This window comes from Salvelinus sp. IW2-2015, linkage group LG20 (genome assembly GCF_002910315.2).
Source record: "Salvelinus sp. IW2-2015 linkage group LG20, ASM291031v2, whole genome shotgun sequence".
NCBI classification, from domain to species: Eukaryota; Metazoa; Chordata; class Actinopteri; order Salmoniformes; family Salmonidae; genus Salvelinus; species Salvelinus sp. IW2-2015.
The window spans coordinates 19,622,689-19,629,804 of NC_036860.1; positions in this window are offsets into that span (position 1 = coordinate 19,622,689).

The window sequence follows — 7,116 nt, forward strand, 5'->3', positions numbered from 1 at the left end:
AGGCCGCCATAGCCTGTTCTTCGCTTTGGAGAGCCAGATCTGGCTATGTGCCCATTGCCCACAAAATGAGGTGGAAACCATGCTGCCACTTTCCTAACCTGCCAATATTATTATGACCATAGTAGGACACAGATTTTCCCTCACCATTACACAGAACCACAATGGATCTTGTTTACAAATTCTATCTCGATAAAAACTCCATATTCTATTAGGTGAAATACCACAGTCTCCCACCACAGCAGCAAGATTGTGACCTGTAGCTACAAGAAAAGGGCAACCAGTGGAGCCCAAACACCATTCTTTATTATATGTTTATTATTTTTCCCTTTTCATTACTTCAACTAATTTGCACATTCTACAACACTGTACATAGACATTTTCAAATGTTATATATTATTGGCTATATTAGTTTTAACAACTTTTGTGAGTTAGTGTTTACTGTTAATTCTGATTCCCAAAGGCAATGTAAATAAACAAAGGGAAACAATAAACAAAAGGAAACAATAAACAAAGGGGGGGAAAATAACTATGTAAACAAACACTTATATACAAAAGTTATGTGGACACCCCTTCAAATTTAGTTATTTTGGCTATTTCAGCACCTGTGCTGACATGTTGAATATAATTGAGCACAACAAGCCAAGCAATCTCCATAGACAAACTATTAGGCCAGTAGAATGTCCTTACTGAAAGTTCAGTGACTCTTTAACAAGTCAGTTTGTCAAATGCCCTGCTAGAGCCTGTTATTGTGAAGTGGAAACATCTAGGAGCAACAATGGCTTTTTGCCTGAAGGCGTATATAGCGTGTAAAAGTCATGGGTTGGCGGATGCCCTAGAACGCTTTACCTTGCCCGAATGCATTAGTGCCAACTGTAAAAAGTTTGGTGGAGGAGGAATTAATTGGTCTGGGCATGTTTTTCATGGTTTCGGCTTAAGCCCTTAGTTTCCCACTGAAGGAATCTTAATGCTTCAGCATACAATGAACATTCTAGACAAGTTTGTGCTGTGCAAATTGTAGGGAATGCCCTTTCCCTGTTTTAAGCATGACAATTGCCCCGTGCACAAAAAGTGAGGTCCATACAGAAATGTTTGTTGAGATCGGAGTGGAAGAACTTGACCTGGCCTTGCACAAAGCCCTGACCTCAAACCCCATCGGAACACCTTTGGGATTGAATAGAACGCCGCTGCGAGCCAGGTCTAATTGACCCAACATCACGTGCACCAACCTCCACTAATGCTCTTGTGGCTAATGGATGCAACCTCAGGCAGCAATGTTCCAACGTCTTATGGAAAGCCTTAGCAAAAGTGAAAGTGTATAGCCAGCAAAGGTGGACCCAACTCCATATTATATGCCCATGATTTTGGAATGCGATGTTCGGACGATGCAGGTGTCCACATACTTTGGTCATGTAGTGTATGCTTCTTCATGCAATAAATTCCCTTTGATTGAGAGAGAGAGACGGAGATAGAGAAAATGAAGACTAACTAGAAAGGAAAAGGGAAATGTATGCCAGGTTTCACAAATATAGCAGGAACTGAAACATGCTTAAGATACAACTCTAAGCTCTCTGGGAGAGAAATCCCCTGTGAAACTCAAAAGTGCGGCCTGGCCTCCAGAGTGGCGCCAGCCGTCTTGAGGCGGTTCCACTACCGATCCGGGTTTGATTCCCGGCTGGTGTTCGCAGGCCACCTAAACAAAAATTTCTGCGACCGTGAAACCCATGAGGCTGATCGCAACCAAATTGCCCAGTGTCGTCCGGGTTTAGTTGAGTTTTTGGGCCGGGATGTCCTTGTACCATAGTGCTCTCGACTATCGGTTGGCGGCCAGGCACATGCACCTGACACGGCGCCAGTTGTCCCAGTGTTTCCTCTGACACATTGGTGCGGCTGGCTTCCGGTTAAGCAAGCAGTGTTGTCAAGGAAGCAGTGAGGCTGTGGCAGAGTCATTTTTGGAGGACGCATGGCTCTCAACCTTCGCCTCTCCGAATTCGTACGGGAGTTGCAGCGACTTAACTACCAATTGATATCACAAAAATTGGGGTGAAAAAGGGGTAAAAAATATTAAATAAAGTCACGACCTAACAATCTTCTATGCCAACCCTTTTCAACATGCAAGCAATACAGAACTAAGACAGGTTTTGTGTGTATGTATGCTTGTGTGTTGATGTTCACGCATTAGATGTTCTCAAAGATTGCAGTATCCCCAGTATATGCGTGTATCCCCATGTCCACAGTAGAACAATTCTGTCTCCTCTCCAGCTCCTCAATCTCCCTGCTTGTGGTCATGCATGCATGTACTGCATGCTCTGTATTTCTTGGGCACTGTGTGACGTTCATTTGATATAGTGACTTCCACTTGTCCCCACAAATGTAATTAATAAGACAAAGGAATCCTCCCCGACTGCAAATATAGCTGTTGGCTGTCGACTGCAAACTGTCCTTTTTCTTTCTGCCTGACTAAACATGGTTTGCAGTGATGTTCCTCAGCTGTTTCTTCACAACAAGGTGGCAGTAGGCCCACTGGTACGGGAAATTGATGTAGTCAGTTGTTTTCTACGTCGTTTGGCATAATATAAATGTCATGGACCCATTCTGTTGTGGTCTCTTATGCTACAAACATAGTGATTCCTGCAATATCAATGGGAGGTTGACATTTTTGACATGAACAAGGAAAGTGTCCTGATATCTTTTCCTACATCAGTATCACAGTGAGAGTCCTTCTCTGGCATAATTTGGAGTTGAGCAGAGCAAACTACCATCTCCACAACCGGTCTATCGGCGTGATACCTATCTCCTTGCATTCTCTTCCTTTATTCCCAAGACACATTGTGGCAGATCCTCCACTGACTAAGGGAACCAGTGTGTTACAATGACCTGGCTGATTCACAACACCCATCTGGCACCACAACACTGTCATATAGTGGAAATATATGGTCCGCTACATCCATGTCTTCAGATTATGTTTAAATTTAATAACTGAGGAGCACAGTTCACCTCGAATCCCTGGTTCAGCCCCTCCAGGGGGAGAAATGTGACACTGGAGGGTGAGGTCACTGGAGCCTGCTGTGACTGAGGAGGTCTCCAAGGAATTCAGTCCTCAGAGAACTAGAGGACCCGGCTCTCTGGGGGGGAAAAGACTCCGGAAAAACAACCCACCGAGGGAAGCCAGCTCAATGGTGCAGAATGTGTCACCGAGTTAAAAGCTTTATAAGATGTTATTTTTTTTTTTGTTAAATCACCCTTTTCTGTTCAATTTGGCTCCATTCAATTTGTCTCGGCAAGACTGACCTGTGGAAATTGCTCGACTCGCTGCAATCCTGATGCAATCTCTGAAAAAACTAATTACAGCATATAAACTGGTGTAAATGCCAGTATAACTCAACACTATATATAGAACGAATCATGTTAGCGTAGCACCCCGCATATTCAACAGCATTTAAGAAATATATGACCTTCAACAGTGTTATCTTGTGATCAAGCCATCAATGTTTTTTTGATTATTCGTGTCATAAAATGTTAGCTAACAGGGTTAGCAATTAGCATGTTTGACATTTCAGTGGAAATACTACTAAATACTATCAGCTTTTTGATAAGCGGTTTAGCCCCCCAAAAATATGTCCCGTATTATTGGCATACGGTCCCCAGTTATTGGCCTCATGACTCCTGCATGCTTTTGTTGACTATGAACTTTCTTGTTTACCGTACCATGGGACAAACTGTTTGTTCCCACACTCGGGACTCTGACTCTATTGGTTACACTGACTTTTGGCCCCCCATCCTATTTTAACCACCTCTCGCCGGCTTTGTATTCATGTTACCTGATGAAATTGCTGTAAAATATGATCCTGTTGCCATCAAATGCACATTCAAATGTCATAAATCAATACTGCAGAGCTCTCCCTGTCCTGCTGTGTCTCGATTGTATTACTGATATCTACACGTTATCTACACGTTCTACACGTTAACACTAGAAGCTTATTACCTAAAATGGATCAATTGAAAGTGTGGGTTCACATGTGTTGGTCAATACTAAGACGTGGTTAAGAAAGTGTTTTGAATACTGATGTTAACCTTTCTGGCTATAACCTTTTTTTGGCAGGACAGATCTTCCAAAGGTGGGGGAGTGGCAATCTTTACCAAGGTTGCCTCCACCAAGTCTGTCCCCAAACAATTTGATTTGCTGGTTTTTAGCATTACACTTTCAAATAGCTCTTTGTTGACTGTTGCAGGGTGTTATCATCCTCCATCAGCACTGGCCTGTACCCTACCTGCCCTAAGCTCTCTCCTGGCCCCCTACACTAAGTCTGAATTTGTCCTGCTAGGTGACCTAAACTGGGACATGCTTAAACCACCTGACCAAGTCCTAAAGCAATAGGACTCCCTAAATCTTTCTCAGATTATTACCAATCCAACAAGGTATGAGTCCAAACACTCAGAAAAGGCTTCTGTCCTTGATGTTATCCTCACAAATAATCCTGATAGGTACCAGTCTAGTGTTTTCTTTAATGACCTTAGTGATCACTGTTTTACAGCCTGTGTTCGGAATGGCTGCTTAGTGAAACGTCCTGTCCTGATTTATTATAGACCCTAGGCCCTTGTGGGGCCCCAGTGTTGAGGATCAGCGGGGTGGAGATGTTACCTACCCTCACCACCTGGGGGTGGCCCGTCAGGAAGTCCGTCAGGAAGAGCTTGATGACGAGTTTGGAGGGTACTATGGTGTTAAATGCTGAGCTGTAGTCTGAACAGCATTCTCACATACAGTGGGGAGAACAAGTATTTGATACACTGCCAATTTTGCAGGTTTTCCTACTTACAAAACATGTAGAGGTCTGTAATTTTTATCATAGGTACACTTCAAATGTGAGAGACGGAATCTAAAACAAAAATCCAGAAAATCACATTGTATGATTTTTAAGTAATTAATTTGCATTTTATTGCATGACATAAGTATTTGATCACCTACCAACCAGTAAGAATTCCGGCTCTCCAGACCTGTTAGTTTTCTTTAAGAAGCCCTCCTGTTCTCCACTCATTACCTTATTAACTGCACCTGTTTGAACTCGTTACCTGTAAAAAAGACACCTTCCACACACTCAATCAAACAGACTCCAACCTCTCCAACAATGGCACAAGACCAGAGAGCTGTGTAAGGACATCAGGGATAAAATTGTAGACCTGCAACAAGGCTGGGATGGGCTACAGGACAATAGGCAAGCAGCTGGTGAGAAGGCAACAAACTGTTGGCGCAAATTATTAGAAAATGGAAGAAGTTCAAGATGACGGTCAATCACCCTCGGTCTGGGGGCTCATGCAAGATCTCACCTCGTGGGGCATCAATGATCATGAGGAGGTGGAGGATTAGCCCAGAACTACACGGCAGGACCTGGTCAATGACCTGAAGAGAGCTGGGACCACAGTCTCAAAGTTAATCCATTAGTAACACACTACGCCGTCATGGATTAAAATGCCTGCCAGTGCACGCAAGAGTCCCTGCTCAAGCCAGCGCATGGTCCAGGCCCGTCTGAAAATGGCAATGTAACCATCTGGATGATCCAGAGGAGGAATGGGAGAAGGTCATGTGGTCTGATGAGACAAAAATAGAGCTTTTTGGTCTAAACTTCCACTCGCCGTGTTTGGAGGAAGAAGAAGGATGAGTACAACCCCAAGAACCACCTCCCAACCGTGAAGCCTGGACGTGGAAACATCATTCTTTGGGGATGCTTTTCTAGCAAAGGGGACAGGACGACTGCACCGGTATTGAGGGAGATGGATGGGCCATGTATCGCGAGATCTTGGCCAAAACCTCCTGTCCCTCAGTAAAAGCATTGAGATGGGTCGTGGCTGGGTCTTCCAGCATGACAACAACCCGAAAACACACAGCCAGGGCAACTAAGGAGTGGCTCCTTAAGAAGCATCGTCAGGTCCTGGAGTGGCCTAGCCAGTCTCCAACCTGAACCCAATAGAAAATCTTTGGAGGAGCTGAAAGTCCGTAATTGCCCAGCGAACAGCCCCGAAACCTTGAAGGATTTTTTTCCTTCTAACGTAGTCAACACTGGCTAGCTAGCCCCTACATCACCAGCCAACATACTGTATCATTTTAGTCATAAGATTTTTGCAACGTAAGCTTAACTTGCTGAACATTCGAGCACGTGTGTCCACTTGTCATTCCAATCTCCTATTGCATTAGCGTAGGCCTCTTCTTCGAGCCTGTCAACTATGTGATTCTGTTCTATCCCTTTCTCTCCTCTCTGGCACAGACCAACAAACGCTTCACACCGCGTGGCCGCTGCCAATCTTAACCTGGTTGGTCCCAGCGCGCACGACCCACGTGGAGTTCCAGGTCTCCGGCAGCCTCTGTGAACTGCCGCATCTCGGACCAACAAGCAGAGTCATCTCAGCCTTAGCTTCCCTCCAGTCCCTCGGACCTTCTTGGCACTGACTGGAAACATGATTACCACAGATAACACTGCTACTCCTACGTGCTCTCTACCCTCGTCTGCCCATCGTGTTCTCGCACACCCCGAGAGCTTTATCGGTCGCGGCGTGGTGGCACTGGAGATCCTCTATCTATCCCAAGTGGACATCTCCTGTTGCTCCCCTTACCATCTGTCGATCGCCTCCTAATTGAATTCCATGCAATGTCACATTACCCAGCCCTTTCAAGCTTAACATCCTTATCATTTATCGCCCTCCAGGTTCCTTGGAGAGCTTCATCAATGAAGCTTGACGCCTTGATAAGTTTCCTTCCGAGATGGCTCCACCTCTCACAGTTTTCTGGGGTGACCTTTAGCCTCCCCACGTCTACCTTTGACTCATTTCCTCTCTGCCTTTCTTTCTTCCACTCCTCTCCTTTTTGAACCTCAACCCTCTCACCTTCCCCCCTCATCACAAGGCAGGCAATACGCTTGACCTATCTTTACTAGATGCTGTCTTCCACTAATCTCATGCAACTCCCCTCCAAGTCTCCGCACCACTACCTTGTATCCTTTTCCCTCTCGCTTCATCCAACACTTCCCACACTTGCCCCTTACTCGGATGGTATCGCGCCGTCCAAACCTTCGCCTCTCTCTCCCCCGCTACTCTCTCTCTTCCATCCTATCATCTCTTCCTCTTGCT